General features: G+C 28.9%; 1 pseudogene; it reads left to right on the top strand.

The window, feature by feature from the left end:
* The first annotated feature begins 15,315 nt into the window (after positions 1-15,315).
* Positions 15,316-21,008, top strand: part of LOC124495704 (cell adhesion molecule Dscam2-like) — a 46,154-nt pseudogene continuing 40,461 nt past the window's right edge.

The following is a 21,008-nucleotide window of genomic DNA, read 5'->3' as shown; positions in this document are numbered from 1 at the left end:
TGTACATGTAATGAACAAACAAACAAAAAAGAAAATATTCGTATTTCAACAGAGAATGAGAATGTAGAAAATGAATTCCAACTTTTGGTAATTAAAATTAGCAATACACACACACATTAAATAATACAACTTCAGAGTTCATTACGGTGGCAAGATTTTTAAGCCAATTCTCAACGGAATTTGTTTTTTTTTTTTTGCTTCAAATTCCAATTCCATATATGATGTAAGATCCAATCGATAATTTGTTTTTTTGGTTATAATTTGATTCACGTATCATTTATTCATAGAATGTCAATACACCAAAAAACAAAACAAAACCCACATTTGACACATTACTGTCGTTTTTGTCTGTTGTTTGCATTCATTATTGCTAAATCTTTGATTTTTGAAAATACATTCAGAATCAACAAAACACATTCTATGATTCATTGATACTTCAATGTTCCAAAAAATCGAATGGACACAAACTCAATTCCAATCGACTATGTTGATTTAATGTTTCATTTTCCAGAATTCTATTTCAAAATGATGATTAAAAAACTTTTCCTTTTTTATTTTCATGTTTTTTTTTTATCATCATGATCATCAAATTATTAGAGTGTGAAGTGATCAAAAGAGAATAACAAGAACTCAAATTAAATAATAGAATTGGCTGCAATGTCTTTGGCTATTTTTTTTTCTACTGTTCACAAGTTGGATTTAATTTTTTTCCTTTTTTTTGCATTGAAAATAAAGACTTCAAATCATTGAACCATGATGAGTTTATGTGAGAATACATTATTCCTAGTTGGCAATAATGAATTCTATTATTTTTTTTTTTTTTTTTTTTGGTGATTTACATTTAGATAGATTTGTCCATGTGATTCACATGAGAACAACATTCAACACCATCATCATTATTGTTGACAAAATATTATTTGTGAAAATTAGTTCATGTTGTCTAGTGAGGGAAAAAAATGATAAGATAAGACAATTCAAAAAAAAAAATGAAAATTATGACCATGAAATCCAATAAGAATTCATCATCAGACATACACACGCACACACACACACACACACACATAACCATTATATAAATATGGCCATAATCATGATGATGATGATGATGATGATGATTGATCATAAGTTTTATGAGACGTGAAGAATATTATATATGTGTGTGTGTAATAATAATATGAACCAAGGTGGATAAATGAAAAGAATTTTTTTTCACGATCCATACGGGATTCTTTATATGTTGTCATTGCTGCTACTGTTGTTGTTGTTGTTGTTGTCTGGGTCCATAATTTTACAACAAAAAAAAAATGTTTGCTATGGGCCAAAACAATAATGCATGTATGTATGTATGTATCAAAACAAATATTTCGTGGTTTTCAATCATTCATTTCTTATATATTTATTCTACATTTTTTTGTGAAAACATTTTTTTTTGTTACATTTTCCAAATATTTTTTTATTCGTTTTTGATATGAATTTCGAACTTTCATTTCATTTTTTTCCCAGTGAACATATATGAATTTTATTATGGAAAAATCAAACAACTGTTGGAAGATACATGAATTTTTTTCCCTTTTTTTTTGGTCGATGTAAATATGTACAAAGATTAAATTTTATTACCATCATCATATGGGTATATCGTATCATATTTTCTCCATCATTCCATCCATAGAACTTGATTTCGTATGCAATACATGTTCAATAATGTTGTGCATACGAAACATATCGTTTTAATATGAAACAGAAAAACTTGTGTACACACACACACACACACACCTTGTTTCGGTAACAATAATATAAACAAGAAAAATAAAAACAGAATCAACAGAATTTGTTTCTATTTTTTTTTATTCTATGAATGAACAAGAAAAAAAATATACGTAATTCACTGAATTCAATTGTTATTTGTTACACACACACACACACACACACACACAAAATTATTTGTCGTATGAATTATTTAAAATTTAAGCTGCAATAATAATAATATGAATGACCTTTGTGATCAATACATGATTGTGATTGTGATTTTGATTTGGATTTTGTATTTCAATGAAATATAATGTTTTTCGGTGTGTGTCTGTGGGTCCGAAAATCTTTTCAATCGCCGATTTTCAAAAGAATATGATTCGATTTCAAACAAACGAACACACACACACACACACACACACACGCCCTACGCCTATCAATGAAATGTATTATAGTTGATCGACATCAATCACCATCCTGTTCAATGAAGCAGAATCATAAAAAATTTTTTTTTTTTGCTTCTTTTCTTCTTCATGGTTGAATCAAAATATACATCGTGAAGAATCTATGAATCCATTCATCCGATAGATTCGAAAGAAAAAAAAATTATACAGATTTTTATTTCTTTTTTTTTTTTGCTGCTGCTGCTGCTGTTGGGGCGCCAATTTTCTTGTTTGTTGTTCAATCTAAATGATTGTGTGTGTGTGTGTGTGTATGTATGTATTTTGGGTTTGTTTGTATTTCATCCATAAATATTGATGATGATGATGATAGTGGACCATAACGGATTTGATCTTTATTCTTTCGTTTTATTTGTTTGTTTGTTTATTTGTGATGTAATAATAAATTTAATTTTATTACATTTTTTCCACTTGATTCAACAACAACAAAAACAACAACAACAACAGAAAAAAAAGAAAGAAAATTCCTATACGATTGTTATCGATGATTGAAGAATTCAACAACAAACGAAAAAAATGGTACTTTTTCCAGGGAAAAGTTTATCACGATGTTGATCATCATCATGACATTTTTATTTGAAAAATCATCACAAAGATTTGTTGTATTTTTTTATCTGGTTGTAGAACAATAAAATTGATTGCGGTGATCATTGATGGATACAAATTTACACGTAAAATTACATGGCCGTAAACAATCAATAATTTTTGTTTTTTTATTATTATTACATCAAACCCGGTCAATGATCATCATCAATCAAAGTGAATATAGAATGAAGAAAAAAAATATTCTCAATGCTAAACGAATCAGAAAAAAATTCTTTTTTTTTTTGCTGATTTAAATTCTTTCAAGTTGATTCAATTCAATTTATGAGTTTTTTTTTGGGAGCTAAATTGTTCAATTTAAACAACAGCCAAAATTAAAATGAATCCATTCATCCGTTCTGGAAAACAAAAAATAGACATGATGATCCATTTTGGTTATTGCTTTGATTTGATTTTCTTTCATCTAAGCTTTCAATCGATTTAGGTTCATTTAAATATTCACTATCACTTTTTTTCGATACACACAGACTGGATTATTTTGTTAACATTATGCATAATTATCAACTTTATAAAGAAAAAAAAAACGTTTGAATCTGGTATCAAGAAATATAAAAAAAAGTTTTCAATAGTAACTCTTGAGGAAACTCTTTTTTTTTGTTTTTCTGATTAGATTCATTGATTGAGAATGAATTTAGCTTGATTCGATAAGTGATCATCATCATCATCATCATCGTCGTTGATGAAGAAAAGGATATATTTCGTGGTTTCACATTATATACCATATATCCATATATATATCAGTCTGTGAAAATGTGATAGTGATACCCAACATCTAATTTACATAATTATCCTTAAACTAAAAAAGATCCATAAGAATTTTTTCCTAAATAAACCATCCACATATAGATAGATAGCATATACATCAGCAATAGCACTATCATTATTATTTTGAAGATAGTGATCTGATCTCTGTGAATGTGCAACACCAATGCCACGATGCAACGAAAATAATAATAAAAAAAATAGTTTGCCAAATAGAATCGAAATAGAAACCGATAACGAAAAGCTAAAAAAGGAAGAAGAAGAAAAAAAGAAAAAGTTTAATTATCATTTGCATATTATCGAATCCGAAATAGTTTTTTTTCTAACCAGTGTGTATGTGGTTCCATTTTTTTTATTGTTCATCTATTGCTCCATGGAATTGAACCATCATCCATTGGCATCATCATCATCATCATCATCTTGTGAATGAATTTATTCGATAAAATAATGGAAATAGAATCTATCTATCTATCTAGCTATAGCTAAATTTATGTGCGGTTTCTACATATGAAAGAAAACAACAACAAAACAAAAAAAAATCATCATAAAGTACATCAGAGATTTACTTTTTACTAAACTAAAAAAAAAATAATGATAAACCATCCTGAATCCTGGATCCTGGAACTTTTATTTTCCGAATTGAAAATGAATATTTTGTATTTCATTGGCTACCACAATAGATGGCGCTTTTGATTCTTTATAAAAAAAAATTTTTGAATTCATTAAGACGATTGTTTTTTTTTAATTTGAAAAAATTTATACAACAATCAACTAATGATGATGAACTGTTCCAAAAAAAAAAAACAAAACAAAACAATAAAATTCCATTGTCATGGCTATTGTATGAAATAAGAAATTCTGCTTTTCACACAATATATATATATAGAATCTAATGTTGTTATTGTTGTTGTTGATGATCTACTACTAAGATATTGGATGTAAAGCAAAATAAAAAAAAACGATAAGAAATACGAAAAAAAAATTCTTGTTGTCCTCATTTCTTGATTTACACCATTTACATTTGGAATAAATAACGATCCGAAAAAAAACTCGATTCAAGCCTTTCTTTTTTTTGGATTTTTTTTTTCATCTACCATAAATTTTTTTTACGCGGGTTATTCTGTTGTTGTTGTCGTTGTTGTTGTTGTTGTTGTTGTTGTTGTTGTTCAAAACAATCGACATGAAGATCATGAGTGAAAGAAACAATTAGTGCAAACACAACAACAACTATGAACGCCAGCACGAGTAACGATCTTATGAGCAAGATACAATGGTTAACGGTCCAGAGTCAGTGTGAGAGAGAGAGAGAGAGAGAGAGAGAGAGAGAGAGAGAGAGAGAGAGAGAGTGAAAAAAAACCATAGACCAGCTTCTTCAAAATGAGCCAACTTGAAATATCCAACAAAAACAACTTCCGGCTTGAAGAACAATGGCAATGTTCGCCCCTCTCGACTGTTGCTAGATTAATAAATCCCTGAGATTAGCAAAAATGTTTTTCGAATGTCGTTGACAATTTTGCTGTCGTTTGTTGATGATGATGATGATGATGATCGTTGATAATAAGAGTTCCGTAGAATCGAGAAAACATCACACAACACACACACATTGGTTGGTGAATAGTTCGTTACATTCATAAAATAGTTTCCAGAATTGAAGATGATAATTTTCAGAAATGTTGTTGTTTTTCCACACAATGTTTTGATCTTTTTTTTCGGGTCTCTTTTCATCTGAATTATTATTTGATTATTAATTTCATTTTGGATACAATAAACCAGAAATTCTCGCTTGTTGTTGTTGTTGTTTTCTTTTCTGGTCGTGTTATTCTTTTCTCTGAATTCTGTGGATCGGTATGGATATTGGTCATTTTCTCGATTTTGAATTTTTGAATTCACACATAGCAAAAAAAAAGGCTAAATTTTCTTCTTGGTTGTCAATAAATACTATACAGTAGTGGGCATACTCACACACACACTCACACATTCACATTTTAGAAGCTTCGATTCACAGTTTTTTACTGGTCATGTGTGTAATCCAAACCATAAAAAGTTTTTTTTTCTACCATCATCATCATCGTTGTTGTTTCTTTTTTTTCGGGTCTCTTTTCATCTGAATTATTATTATTATTATTTCATTTTGGATACAACAAACCAGAAATTCTCGCTTGTTGTTGCTGTTGTTGTTTTTTTTCCATTCTCTCTGGTGGATCGGTATGCTTCGATTCACACATAGGGCTAAATTTTCTTCTTGGTTGTCAATAAATACTACACAGTAGTGGGCATACACACACACACACACACAGTTCTGAGATTCATATATTCATTAATATTAAACGAAACTGCCATGATGATATTGGGATATATGAAAAAAAACCAGAAACTGAAAAATAATGAATAAACATGTGAATATTTGAATACTTGTGAAAACTTTTACGACGACTATGATTTGTTTAAAGGTCAACAACAACAACAAAATTATGCAAAATATGAAAAAAATAAACATCAATATTCAACAATGAAGAATATTCCTATCTACACATGGCTAGTTTAATTATTATCATCATCAGCATCTTTTGGTCAAAACATGGAAATAAAATTTGCGTGCAAAATAGAAAAAAAAACATTCGGTTATGAGTATGTATCCAGAACAAAAAAAAAGATACAACAAAAGTTCAATATTTGAAATGGCAACAACAAACATTGATACAAAAAAAAATCCTCTCGGGTGACCATTATTTGACCAACAGATTCTTTTCAACATTTTTTTTAATGAATTTGTTTTTTTTTGTTGGTTGACCTAAAGTTAATTCCTGTGTGTGTGTGTTTGTTTGTTTGTGTTTCAATGTAAAGGCAACAAGCATAAAAAAGTGAATAGAAAGACAAAAAACAAACAGAAAATCTTTCATTCTGATCACAAATAAATCATTCTTGCCATGATCATCATCATCATCATCATCATCCGTTTTCTTGATTATACAATGTTTCTGAAAGTTGAATGATAAACAAAACAAAACAAAAAAAATAAATTCTGATTCACCATAACCGTGTGTGTGTGTGTGTGTGTGTGTGTGGGTTCCGGTTTTAAATATCAGTTCCTACCGTAAGTATCCAACCGGATAGTTTTGATATTTCAATTGCAATTTTGTTATTTTTTTTCTATTTAATTTTTTTCTTTCTTTGTTCTTGATTTCAAATTCGGATTTCGTTTGGTTATTGAAGCGATTGTTTTTTTTATTTATTTATTTCAACATTTCTTTTCTCATCATCATCATCATCATCATGGTCTTCAGAATCATCTTTTTTTTCTATTTGTTTGTTTGTTTGTTGTTTCCTTTTTTTTCTGTTTGTTTTGGGTCCTTGTTGTTGTCATCATCATTGTTGTTGTTATTGTTGTCGTTGTGTAATGTTTACTTACGCTTGGCTAATGCACTGGAAACCTTTCATTCATCGTCATCATCATTGCCATCATCATCATCATCATCAATGAATGGTTTTGGTTCAGATTCCATAGTTAGTGTGTTGGTTTCTCATTTTTTTTCAGTATTCGAATGTTAGAATCGTTTCACATTCATGAAAAAAATAGAACCATGGTGGAAAAAAAATCATGAACGAATAATGGAACTCTTTCTTTTTTTTTTTTTTTTTTTTGTTCCTAGATTCATTTTACACAGTTTCGGTCGATGTATTCTCTACATTGCTATAATGTTGTTCAGTTTTTTTTTCTTCATTTCATTTTTATTGTCTGTCCATACAATTGAGTGTGTGTGTGACTTTGAATCATCTTCAATCGTCATCATTGATGAATAAAATGAAACACCCGAGAATAAATAAAAAAAAAATCCAAGTAGTGGATCCATTCAAGCATACTATAGTGAAAGAGCATTGATTTTGAATACAATGATTGGTTTCATTTGACATTCAATGTGTGTATAGTATTCATTCAACAGAACAGTTCTGCAGCAATGATGATTAGTTAGTCCAATATGTGAATTTTATTGTTTCAATATATTGAAAAAAGTGAGAAAAAAAAATTTTTTTATTTACATTTGTATTTTGTTGCCGGGAACATTTCTTGTGACAACAACTATACAATATTTAAGAAATTGAAAAGGAAAAAATTACAAAAAATTTTAATGATCAAACAACAACAATAATGGATAAACAACATATCAATTATGGTTTTTCTTTCCACTTTATTACGATATCAATATTCCGTTATTCATTCAATATATTGATCCATCAATCGATGTAATGATTACTTATTGTGAAACGTTGTTCATATGTACCAATAGAGTATGTAGAGTAAATATTGGTTTTTGTTCTTTGATCATCACCAACATCATCATCATCATCATATATGATACAAGAGGATTGATCATTGAGACATTGGAACATTGTTCAATGTTGAGAATTACTGATATTTTGTTTTTTGTTTTTTGCCACCAAATGTTTGGCTGAATGATTTAATATATGAAAACAAAAAGCTTATTTTTGGTTTTTTTTTCTTTATATTCATTCATTCAATTCAACTATTATTATATGAATAGTAATAAACGTAATTGTCAGTGATGTGTAAACAAACAAACAAACACTCACGCACACATACACATTGACATACACACAGCTTGTGTTTTAGCTTCTTTTTTTTGTTTGGTTGATTTCTCGTTGTTTGATTCATGAAAATTCCCGTAGAAACCAGAATACAGAATACAGAAAAAAAAACAACAACAACAAACGATTATAGACTTTGTGTGTGTGTTCGACAATCTTGGCCGTTTTTTTTGCAACACAATCTTGTATATTTTGTTATTGTTTAATGTCAAGAAAAAATATATATATCTATAAGAACAAACATTGAATAGAATATACTTGACAGTTTGTCTATATTGTTTGTTTTTGATTTTGGATCTAAAATTCGTTTACATTTCTCTCTCTCTTTTTTGTATTTTGATTTTGCCAATCATCATCATCATATATGATATTGATGATGGAAGGATACTAAAATTACGTAAGTTTTTTTGTTGGAAATTCTATATAACAATAAATTGATTGATTAAGTTTTTTTTTCTCTATCAATGATAGATAACAACAACAACAACAACAGATGATCAATTATCAATTGGAAAATGATGACAATATTTTTATTTTCACTTTTAGAAATTGGAAAATTTGTCGATATATCGATGTAATTCTTATATCGATACACAGTGTGTGTGTGAAGGCGTTTTTTTTATGTTTTGACAAGAAAATTATCAGTTTTCATTGCTCAACGTTTTGTTTTGTTTTTTTTTTCTCTCTCTCTCTTGGAATTATACACCGCCTATCGTGAGAGATTTTTTTATTCCACTCCGTTATATTTATCCGATGTTATATTTTTTTTCTGTTGTATTTTAAGCATCAACAACAACAACAACAACAACAACAAAAAATTAAATGTTTAGATGTTTCCTGAATACAGATTGATTGATGAGAATGTCATTTTTTTTCGATGGATATCAATGGAATTATACATTGTTTGATTTGATTATTTTAAAATTATCGATTGTTGATGTTACGAGTCTATTTTAGGTTACATTTTGTGTATACAATACCAAAAAATGTTGCTTAAAAAATTAAACTCGACCAAAAAAAAAACCTTTGAAAATTCTAAGGATTATTATTCAAAACAAAACAAATGAATTTGGTCGTTTGAAATGTTTTGTTTTTTAAACCCTAAGAAATAGTCAAACGAGAAAAAAAAATCCGGATAATAACAGCCAAAGAGAAATCATGAAAAGTAAAAAAAAACAAAGAATCCAAAAATTTCCATATAAATCAGTGGCAAACAAAATAGAAAATATTAGAATAAAAAGAAAAATGATGATGTATGAGAATCAAGAATCAAGAATCAACTGTTCATCATCATCATCATCATCATCGGTCCAAAATGGTCTCTTGTGTGTATGTGTGTGTGTGTAACCCCAAAACGATGATGCACTGAATGTTTCAGCCATTGTGGACGAATTTTTTTCTTCTCTTCATAGAAATGATAAATAAGCTCATTAAGATGATTATTATGAATTTATCATCATCATCATCATCATCTACATCAATGTATACTCTGGTTTTGCATTTTTGTTTTGTCTTTAAACAACCAAAGACGGTTGGCATATTTTGATATTTCAATTTGAATGGATTCGAACGCACACACACACACACACACACATACGACATACGGTCCCGACCCATAGAGTCAAGAAATAAAAACAAAAAACAAAACAAAAAATGAAATGAAAACAAAAAAAAAGAAAGAAAGAAATGAACAGAAAAAAAATGTTGCCATATGAAATAGAAAAAGATCATTTATCTTCGATGATTCGAGTGTGTGTGTGTGTACACTCTTGAATCATTCTGAAAGATGCTTTTTTGGTTATTCGTTCATCAGACATATTTTCTTTCCATCTTTTTTTTTATTATTTATAGGTTGACAAAATTTGGTCTCATTCATTTTTTTCTTGTTGCAACTTTGGCCATGTTGTGTGTATCATCACTTAAGTGATTACTCAAACGATAACGCAACTGTTATCATTATATCATTAGTCATAATTTTTTTGTTTTGTTTTTGCATCCTGATCCCCGAAGGGTATAATTTAGAATTAAAAAAAAAACGAAAATGAAATGAAATCAAAATTTTTTTGAATATCATCATCATTTTGTTTTGTGATTTTTTTATGATGATGAAAATTTTCAAAATGATCAAATAATTAGCTTCAATTTTTTTTTTTTTTTTTGGTCGTCACATTTGTTTTAGTAATTCAAATTGAAATTGGAATTTTTTTTTCTCATTTGAATTCCGTTTAATCATGGAATTTTTTTTTTGGCCAATTGCAAACAGATCAAACTTCATTGATGTACAATACAATGATTGTAAAATTGATTAATATTCTTGATTCATGGATGGTAAATTGGTAAAAAAAAAACCAAATGTAAAGGATTCACATTAATTACATTGACTCAAGACGATGATGTTGATGATGTTGATGAAATATACAGGAAGTGTAGCCAATTTTCGAACGGAAACCCGTTCGTATACCGGATAAGAACATTATCATTCTATATGTGTTTTGTTACCACAAAACGTATACCAGAAAAAAAATCCAAATATAAAATGAACAAAACATCCATGATTAGAAAAATCAGGCCTAAAGCTGATATGGAAAGAAGAATACAAAAAAAAATTCCCAATAAAAGATGATAAAATAATTAATATTAAGGCATTATCCATGAATATTCACTAGTCTAGGTGTTGATTACAGAAGAAAAATCACATGATTTTTTTCCCATACACACTGTTTAAAATTATCAACCAGAAAAAACCAGCAAGACAAAAAAAAAATTATGCTTGAAGCCATTTAATTTCATAAATCAAATTTTTTTCATGGGTCAACGATGAATAAATTGAATTTTTTTTTTTGAATACAATTTTAAATGAATTTAATGATTCTGTGAATATATTCATTATTCATTCATCATAACAGAAATATATTCTGGTGATAATTATCATTTTGAAAACTTGAACTGATTGAAAGAATAAAAATGGACATAGTTACCCTTGGGAAATCCGCATAGATCCGATCATTCTATTATATCGATAGAGAAATGTCACATTTATGAATAAATTTCTTCCATGTTTTTTTTCTAACTAAGTAGTTCCAGATAATTCCAAGAATCTGGAACAAGTTAATAAGAATAACCGAATAAATAAAACGATCATTCTAATTGGTACAGAACAAAAAGAAATGAAAGAGAAAAATCCATATAAATTATAATTTGTGTTGCAGCTAAACTGATAATGGTCACCATTTATCATCAAGATGTAGAACCGAACAACATGATAAGTTCATTTTCGATTTTTTTTCTGTTTCAACATTCTGCATTTGTATACATGTTGACTAATTACTTTTCTTGATCAAATCTATGGATCATTGGCATTGGTAATTTGTTTTAGTCGATTCATGAAATATTTATTTCACATTCGTTTGTCGTATGTCGATTTTTTTTTCTGATGACGATGATGTTGATGAACAAGAATCGAAATTCTCTTGTTGAACAGAGAAAAACCATCATATTTTTATTACGAAAACATATATCGTTTTTCTGCCAATCATCATTGCAAAATTATTCAAAATCAAAGTTTGTCCTAAAGAGTGGTAATCGTTGATGTTGAAAAAGTTTTTTCCATATCATTTAAAATGCAGAATTCAACAAAAAAAATTCCAACAATCATCTAATGAAGTGTTTACAAAAAGTTTTTCTTTTTTTCTAATTTCAAATTATTGCTGATTGACCAGTTTGTTTGAACAATTTTCTTAATTTCGTAATTCTAATCACTATCATTTGATGTTAATGTTAGTGATGGATGGAAATGTTTTTCTTCATTTATTCACTTACTTGAAATATAGTAAAATTTAATGGTCGAATCGTATTTTTTGTTGTTTGTTGTTGCATTGCATTTTATACTTTCACATTGGTTGTTGTTGTTGTTGTTGTTGTTAATTAAAAGCTGTTTTGAATGAATTTCAATACAAACGAATGTCCAGAATATTCACAAGAGTTGACTACATTTACTACTTCAATCTATCTTCATTCATTCATTTCGTTTATTTCGTGCAATTTATCGAATAAACAAACATCTTTGTACCGAAACATACCATATAGCTCAAGCATTTTTATTTCACTTCATTTAGCATCATTTATTCGTTTGAATTCTTATCCTTAATTTGAGTTACGGAGAGAGAGAGAGAGAGAGAGAGAGAGAGAGAGAGAGAGAGAGAGAGAGAGAGAGAGAGAGAGAGAGAGAGAGAGAGAGAGAGAGAGAGAGAGAGAGAGAGAGAAATAGAAATGGGCAAAAATCACAAATCGTCACAAGTGGATCCCAAATGTATTGATGAATAAAGAATTGTGGAAACAAACATTCCAAACATTAACAACAACAACAACAACAACATTATCATAGATAAAATGATTACACTTGAGAGATGAAGCATTTTTTTCTTCTTCTTTTCTATATGGGTGTGTCTGTGTTTTTTTTTTTTTTTTTTTGATGATAAAAAGGGGTTGTTGTTTTTAGTGAATCATCTAATGAGCAATGATGAATTTCAGACCAAATATTAGTGATAGACTGTCCGGTCGATCAGACTTATTTATGGTAACGATTCTATATTGACTATCGATGATTACTATTGAATTCTTTTCATTGCATTCTATTTAATACATTCTATTCTTTGCCGTTCATTTTCAGTCAATTTAAATTTTTTTTTTTATTTCAGCTACAAAATTGAATCTCAAATTCATTTTAGCTTTTATAAACTTTTCGAATTGTTTTTTTTTCTCATTTCTTTTGAGACCAAAACAAAGCAAAAAAAAAAGATTGGACCGATTTTGAAATTTAAAATCCAAAATTTGAAAGCAAATTCGGCTTCATTGTTTATTGATTGTGTGTTAAATAATAATCCTCATCATTTCAAAACAATTGTTGGATTTTTTCTGCATAGTTTTAACTTTATACAGATTCGTTTGAAATTCTTCAAAGAGAAACCAATCACCGACAAAAAAAATGTGAAATTCAGGAAAATCATAAAACCAACACGGTTACAATGATAATAATAATAATAAAGTCTAGAACAATTGAAAGTAGTCTGAATTCTAACTGAAACGAGAAAAAAGTTTCCAAGCTTTCATTCAATTCATTCATTCGTTCATTCATATGTGTGGTATTGTATCCATTCTGGGTTTTTTTGGAGAATTTTAATCCCAACATAATAGTTATACTACAGTTTTATTATGCTATGGCAGTCACACAAGTTGGAATAAGCCAATTAGCTCGAAAGATAGAGAAAGAGAGAGAGAGAGAGAGAGAAAAGAATAAAAAAACTGCTCTACAAGGACCCAGAATCTGGAGCCTGATTAATCTGATGATGATGATGGTGGTGGTGTCCAACCAAATACAATCATTCAAGCGAATTTTTCTAATTTTTTCTTTCCCAAAACACACACATACGATTTGTATTTGTATGCCGCTTTGCAAAATTAAATACAACAACAACAACAACAACAACAATTAATCCATTCTATAATCAAGGCATTCTCATTGTATAAAATGTTGTTGTTGTTGTTGTTGTTGTTGGTGTATCACTAGAAATTCTAATATCCATTACAGTATACGTTGTGAATTTGTGATTTTTATTTGGTATTCTGTGCGTTGTTTTTTTTTCTTGTCTCGTTTACACACACACACACACACACACATGGAATATATGGCATTCATAATTAACTTTATTCATTTATTGCTTCGTTGGCTTATAATTAGTAAAGATCACCATCATAATCATAATCATCACCTGAGATGAGTTAAATATACATTGACAAATATTCACATACATAAACAATATTCACTTTTTCTTATTTGTTTTTTTTTCACGGTATTCATATTCCATTATTCGGTAGGTAGAATGCAAATCGATCAAATAAGAAAAAATAAATGTGGAAAAAAAACAAAATTCATTGAAGAAATTGAATCTAATAGCCGTGCTATTCCTGCGTGTGCGAGTATTCCAATCCGTTTTTTTCAAGTTTTTTTTTCATTATTGCCATAAACCAACGACGACGGCGCCATTGGAAACCAACAACAACAACAACCCAACTCTAAAACCAAACCAAACCTTTAAGCAATGAAAACGTTCCATTCATTGGGCGTCCATGTGTTGTGTGCATGTGTGTGTGTGTGTGTTTCTGTCTGTTTTGGATCATTTCTATGTTATTTAGTGCAATGTATGTATGTATAAAAACTGGTACAAATATTATTCGGCAATCCATTTATAGCTACAAACTGGTTATGATTCATTCATGGATATTAGTGTTTTTTCTTTCTTTTTTTTCTTCAATGTGTTTATTCTCGTGTGTGTGTGTGTATGTTTGATTTTTTTTGGTTTATTTTCAAGCTGTTTGGCTGTGAATAATTTTTTTTCCACTTCTCAGGACACAAACATACACTCTTTTGGTACGAATAAAAAATTCCGGATTCTAATATATTGGTATTAAAATTCTGTGTTGCTGCTGTTGCAAGAAAAAAAAATTACACTGAAACTTTATTCATTTTTTTTCTCAAATTTTGTGATGATTTCTGGTTTTTTTTCTAATGATATTCAACAATTCGTATCGAATTTCTCAAATTCTCACCATGTGATTGTGACTGTTTTTTTTTTGTTTTTGTTTTCATTCGCCCATTTGGCCATGATTCAATTCATTGATCATTGGAATTTATCAACCTAAAAAAAAATGAACGAATGTAAGAATAAATTGATTTTAAAAGCAAACAAAAAAAATGTTTTCTTTCACCATTCAATTCCGGAAATAGACAAACAAATCTATTGATTTTTTTTTCTTCAAAAAAAAAAAAAAAAAAATACCAGAATTCACTGTGTGTGTACGTGTCTGGTGTTTTAAAAATGAATGAACATTTTTTTCTTTTTTTTTACAACGAAAATAAGAACAACAACAACAACAACAACAACAAAAATTACATTTTTCTTGATTGATTATTGTATTGATATCTTGGTGGTAGAATTGAAAAAAAAATTGTAAAATTTTTTTTCCACATTGTATATATCTTCAGGAAATTGATTTTTTTTTTTTTGCATCATTCAAAGTGTGAAAATGAAAATTGATTAAAAAAAAATATGAAAATCATGCATAAAACACGTGACATGACTTGATTAAAACGTCAATCATCAAATAGAAAAAAACAGGAAGCGACAAAGTTTATAGAATATCATTGTACAGAATAATTGTGAAACTTTTCTTTTTGTTTTTGTTTTTGTTTCTTGAAATAAAAAATTTTAAAAAATTCAACTGATTCATCTGTGAAATGAAAATGTAAGTATCTTCATTTGAGTTGGTAATGATAATAATAATAATAATAATTAGTGGCTAGCACGCAAATGTTTTTTTTTCACTATTTATAACTTAATTCTTGTTTTGATTTGGCCAGAATTCTTGTCTTTATCATCCAGAATTCTTTATTATGATCTTGTTTGTTATTTTATTTTCTTATCTACTTGTCATTATTACTACGACAACGTATGTTGATCATTTATTTTTGTTTCCCAAATGTCCAATATTGGTGATGATGATGATGATCATCATCATCATATCTATGTCTTTATTTAAATGGTACAAACAAAAAAAAAACATTAAAAAAACAACAACAACAACAACAGTGGTTAATTTTTGCGTTTGAACATTGTTACAACAATCAATATTTGAGCTTATAATAACGAAATATATAATAACGCACCAAGTGAAATAAAAAAAAAATAAATCCAAGTTTCGCCAATGTAATGATTTTGATATTTTTATTTGCTTGTTTGTTAGTCTAGTAGTAGTAACAACAACAAAATTCTGTCGTTTACAGTATATTATTATGAATGAAGAATAAAGCTTTATTATCCATTTTTATCATATATGGCTATTCTTTTCATTTTGGTCATCATCGAATGATGATGATGATTGTAATGATAATCATTGAAATCGCCGCTTTTTTCTACTGATTATGTGATGATGAGAATTTAGAGATATTTTATACAACAGCAACAACAACAACAACAACAACGACAAAAATAACGGCAAAGAGATTTTTTTTATATGTGTGTGTGGTTATATTGTTTGTATTTTTATTCTCTTTCGGTTTTTTTTTGTGTGTGTGTCTGTTTGTTTGTTTGTTTTTCTTTGCTTTTTATTCGATTCTTTCCATAGATATTCGTTTGTGTTTGCTGGATAAAACGAGAGAGAAAAAAAACTACAAATGACTTTTTTTTGCCGACAAAAAAAAACACAAAGCTCAATCGCCCAATGGTTGATGATTGACCAAACATGTAACATGTATATGATACATGTATAAAATGATGATAACAATATGAAGGCCTCTTTCATTCTGACAATCCATACTAAATGGCAATGAATGAATTTACTGATCTTCGGTTCTGCATTCTTGATTCGTGTTTTGTCAAAATGAATCTAGTGCAATAAAAACAGAAATTATGAAGGAGAATTGTATGCGATTCATGATGACCAATGGATGATGATGATGATGATGATGGCGGTGGTGGTAGTAAATTTTTTCTCAACTCTTGATGATCATAATCGTTGCTTGTTTATACTGTATATAACAATGATTATAAGCCTATGGGTGTGTGTGTGTGTGTGTGTGTGTGTGTGTGTGTGTGTGTGTGTGAACAAAATCTTTGTCCATTTTCTTTTTCTTTCTTTTATTTTCATTTGACGTTATTTATTTCAACATTTTCTACGATGTGATATGATTCAACCGACTCTAGGGTCCGTCCGTTCGTCCGTCCGGCGATCTGGTTATTTCATTTTTTTTTTTTTTTTTTTTGTTACTGGATTTTTTCATTTCTGTTTGTCTTTTCTTCTTCATTTCTTTTATTTTATTTTTTTTTCGGGCTGGTTGATTCTTAATTTGATTTGTTCATGATCGTCATTTTTATTTGGGGTTTTCTCTCTCTCTCTCTATTGCTCAATTATTCTGACTTTTTTCTTGTTGTTGTTGTTGTTGTTGTTGTTTTGAATGACTGGTTGTTTTTTTTTCTTACCCACTTTCTTTCATTTTTATTTTACTTTAGCAACTTTTTTTTATTTGATGTTCTGCTTCTTTTCTTCTATGTGTGTATGGCCACTGTTTGGTCGGTTGGTTTTTTTTGTCCTGTTTCATTTTCAAAATGATGAGAACGAGAAACTTTAATTTGATTTGTATTATTGGTATAAAGAGTATACTCATTTTCCATCACACCACCACCACCACCACCACCACCATCACCATCATCTGAATCATGAATGGTTTCGGATATTTGAGACTAGTGGGGAAGAAAAAAAAATTCTAGAGTTAAATATACCAGAAGCCAATCCATGTTCAGGGAATAGCAGAAGAAAAAAATCCCAAGTATAATCGGTGAACCAAATAAAAAAAAAGCTAAAAAAGAGCACTTTTTATGAGAATTACAATGACAAGTGGTCATAAATTAGCAGCCTAGAATTGCCTTAACACACACACACACACACACATACATACACATTTCAAACGACAAGAACTGAAGCCTAAAAACCACCACCACCACCATCACCATCACCATCACCATCAACATCATCTTCAACTATTATGATATAATTCTGGATTGGTTGAGTGGAATCTTTTTTTTCTAGTTATTGTCATTCTGTTTTTTTTTTTTTTGAATCATCATTTTGTTAATCCCTTTTCTGGTTTTTTTTTTGCTGGCTTTCATTCATTCATTACATTGATGTTTGATCCTAGATATACACTAATTTAAGCTTATATCATTCCATTATTATTCCAAAAATAACATTACTCTTCCTCCTCCTCCTCATTTTTTTCTGGTTCTTCAAGAATCAAATTGAATAAATTCATTTGCCAGCAAGTGAATCTTTTTTTTCTGTTCAAATCTTATTCAGTTTTTTTTTTGTTTTCGTTGCACTAAAAATGTTTTTCATCATAACAGTAATTTATCCAATGAAAAAAAAATTAGCAAAGATGGCAAAAAAAAGAGAGAAAAATTTTTGCATGTCCATTCCAGAAATGATTGATCTTGGAAATAAATTTTTTTTTCACTCACTACACGGCCATACTCGATCAATCACCAATGATTTTTATTTTTTTTCTTTTTTGAGCAAAAAGGTCAGTGTATGGTCATGGTGGTGGAAATACAATGTTTATTTATATAAATTTATGGCTTACATGAATAGATTCTTCAAGATTTTTTTTTTTTTTGTTCCCCACACATTCTCATCTTTGTTTTTCCTGTTAGTTTTCAATTAAATTATTAAATCATCATTCATTCGGATGTTGTTGTTGTGTGTGTGTTTTTTCCCATTCAATTCATTCATTCTTGAATCAAAGCAATCTGTCAAAATATTTCTGGTTCATCTGGTGCGTGTGTGTGTGTGTGTGTCCACTTGACTCGAAAAAAAAATTTTCGTTTCACGCATGATACCTTCATCATCAATGGGTATACCAAAAAAAAAAAAAAATCATACATCTTAATCTTGTTTTGGATCGACCTCGATCTTCCTGAGAAATCAATTCAAACTAATCATAATAATAATATCATCATCATCAATATCGACGACGATGACGACAACAAGGCAATAATCGATGCCATGTTCAAAGGAATAAGAAAAAAAAATAAGATCGACATGTTTTTGCTTTTGTGGGATGATTATATTTTTTTTTATATATATTTCGGCTTCCTTTGCCGTATATGAAATGAGTTTCTTTTTTATTTTTTTTTCATTCGTCCTTTTTTTTTCTTTCTTGACGGTCGAATTTTCGCATCCTCATCGTTGTTGTCGTCATCATCATCATCATCATCATCGTCATCGTGAGCTCCATGCTTGATTGACTTTAATTGATCACATCGTAAATTCTTTGGTTCGATTCGGTTTGGTCGTCATTTTTCTTTTTTTTTGCCATTCATTCTCGCTTGTTTTCGATGTTTGTGTTTTTTTTTGTTGCTTTTATTCGTTTTGGCTGGCGGTTCGATTGCGATTCTATACGTTGTTGATGTTGATGATGATAGAATTCTGGAGAAAAAATTGCTACATGTCAATCGGAAAGAGGAAAAAAAATATCGAAGAGATTTTGGTTTTGGTGTATGTGAATCAAACACAAAGTTCAACATTCGTCATTGGTCATTTGAAAGCTAAACGTTCAAGTCAAATTCTTGAACAGTGTTTGTTGCGCAAAAAAAAAATGATTGAATGGAAAAATGGTCAGGCACTAAAAAAAACGACGATGATGATTCGATTTTTGGTTCAACGACTATTTCCGAGACCATCAATCAGTCCACCAACTATGATGATGTTATTGCGTTTTTTTTTTCTTTTTTTTTTGGCTCACTGATCATTTTTATTCATCATTGAACCATTGCAAAAAAAAATGAAATAAGGTTCGAACAACAAGGAACATGGAATAAAAATATGAAAGTGAAATTCATTCAACCAATATTCGATATCATAGCTGAGTATGATGATGATGATGATAAAAAAATGCAGAATTTTTATTAGATGATTAAATATGATGATAATGATGAAGAATATGGCGGCAACGATCACTCGAGAAAAAAATAGAAATCTATCAAAAATAATTTGATCACATTCGATCCATGTATCACAATTTGTCTTGGGACTCTCTCTTTTACTCTCCTCAATCTTAAAAGACAACAGAATTTTGTTTTACCACCACCAAGATTAAATTACATCCCAAAAATTTCTGAGAAAATCAATAATAATAATGGTTGATTATCATGATGATGACTAGAGATTGTCAACTTGATCAGATTTCTTTTCTTACAAAAATGATTCAATTATCATTCAACCAAAAAAAAAAAAATTTGAATAAATAAATAAAAATTTTCATCAACTATTACTGTGATGATTAAATACATATAAAGCAAACAAACAAGAATCAAGAATCAAGAATTGCAATGGATAAATTCTTTTTTGAGCATTAAATGTCCATTATCTAATGATCATTGCCAAATTCATTGTGAAATTCTTATCACTAACCAAACTGAGCTCATTGTTAATAATCGTTTTTGTTTTCTGCATTCTGTATTTCATCCTGTTAATTGTAAGCTATTTTGCAGCACATTTTTTTGAGTGTAGAAAAAAGCAAAAAAAAAAAAAATTCCGGCTGATCTGCAAATTCGTTAGAATGTTTGATTTGAAACATTCAGACACGTTTTAAATGGAGTAAATTTTGATACAAGCTTATTTTTTTTCAATTGTTTCAATTTTTTTCCCGCTATTTGTTTGTATAGAAAATTTAAATTTTTTTGTTTTTCCTCACATTTGTCCGTTCAATTTTGGATTCTGGTTTGAATTCAATTTTTTTTTTTTTGATTTTCTCTTATTCCGGATTTTATTCCGTTGCCTGAAACAAAACTTTTTTTGTTTTTTGTTGATTCAATCAATGGAAAACAAACAAAAAACGTGTGACGATGATAATGATCATCATAATCAGATTTAAAGCTTATGAGTAACGGTTTCTTTTTCTCTTTCTCTCTCTCTCTTTCTGAGCTATAACAATCACAAATTTTCAATCCTTCGATTCCAGTTTTTTTTTATTTTTTCCGCAGTAACAAATTTATTTTGATTCAAAACAAAAACTATCATCTCCTTTTGGCTGTGTGTAATTTAGTTTTTTGAACAAAAAAAAAAAAATTTCCATTCACACAGCCATCGGATTTGACAATGTGTAAATTTTTCGTTCCATTTATGTCAATCCATAGCATTCTGTTGCTATAAGTTGAGAAAAAAAAACTAACATTTCACACACACACACATCAGACCAATTTGATTCTGTTTGCTTTTTTT

The sequence above is a fragment of the Dermatophagoides farinae genome, chromosome 8 (assembly GCF_024713945.1).
Source record: "Dermatophagoides farinae isolate YC_2012a chromosome 8, ASM2471394v1, whole genome shotgun sequence".
Classification (NCBI taxonomy): domain Eukaryota; kingdom Metazoa; phylum Arthropoda; class Arachnida; order Sarcoptiformes; family Pyroglyphidae; genus Dermatophagoides; species Dermatophagoides farinae.
Note: the sequence above shows the minus strand (reverse complement) of the source record. Positions and strands in the feature narration are given on the sequence as shown.